This window comes from Halyomorpha halys, unplaced genomic scaffold, assembly GCF_000696795.3.
Source record: "Halyomorpha halys isolate HHAL.00 unplaced genomic scaffold, Hhal_1.1 Scaffold519.1, whole genome shotgun sequence".
Classification (NCBI taxonomy): Eukaryota; Metazoa; Arthropoda; class Insecta; order Hemiptera; family Pentatomidae; genus Halyomorpha; species Halyomorpha halys.
Window position 1 is genome coordinate 392,003 of NW_027110043.1, and position 1,007 is coordinate 393,009.

Consider the following 1,007-nt stretch of genomic DNA (forward strand, 5'->3'; position numbering starts at 1 on the left):
GTCAAACCGGGAACAGTAAAATAATGAGCTGGATCAAGTTCATGGGTATTCATCATAACATTTCGGAAAGATTCGAAGACGTCACAAAGTGGAAGACCGTCAGTTTTAACGTAAACATCAGCATAGTCTCCCAATGATTGACATTTAAAGTGTTTCCATATGTTTTGAGCGTGTGTATAATCTTCTACACGGATATTGACATTACACAATTTATTGTAAAAAGCTTCAATTGGTGGAAGTTCAATTTTATTTAACTTTTCAACAACATCAATATAATCGTACGAAAACCCACCTTTCCTCGTAACTAATGTTAATTCCTCATCATTGTAATATTTCCTTGTTTCTTTGAATTTATCCATGGATAGAGATTTTACAAGATAATCCAAACTTCGTGGCATGAATCTGTATGAGTCTATGAACCTCAATTTCATTTTACCAACATGTTTTGTGAAAGATATATATTTTCCCTCGCTGTTAGGTATTACTTTTAGTAGGCAGTTCCCACATTCTGATTCAAGAGCTGGACACGAAGATCATGGGTGCCGGTCAAACCCACAAAAATAGCATTTGTTCTTACCAGCTCGCATTCCAGCACACATACTCGGAACAGTCACGATCTTTGCCAGTACTCAGGATACAACTTGGTATAGCACTAGTGCCTGCACACGCAAGGTCACTAGCACCATGATTATAGCCATCTGCTTGTTTGCATCTGAGCTAGCTCAAGGGCTTGTGCACGTTGGATGACCTCCTCCAAACTTAATGTCGTAGTTTCTTCAAGAAGGCGCTGGCGGATTTGGGGTGAAAGCAACCCATTAATGAATGAATCTCGAATGTATTGGTTCTTATGTTCCTCGAATTCCGTGCTCTATCATTAGAATCATATCATAATCCTGTAAAAGCTCTATGTCCATTTTAGTATACTTTAACATGGCATCAAACGTCAAACCGGGAACAGTAAAATAATGAGCTGGATCAAGTTCATGGGTATTCATCATAACATTTCG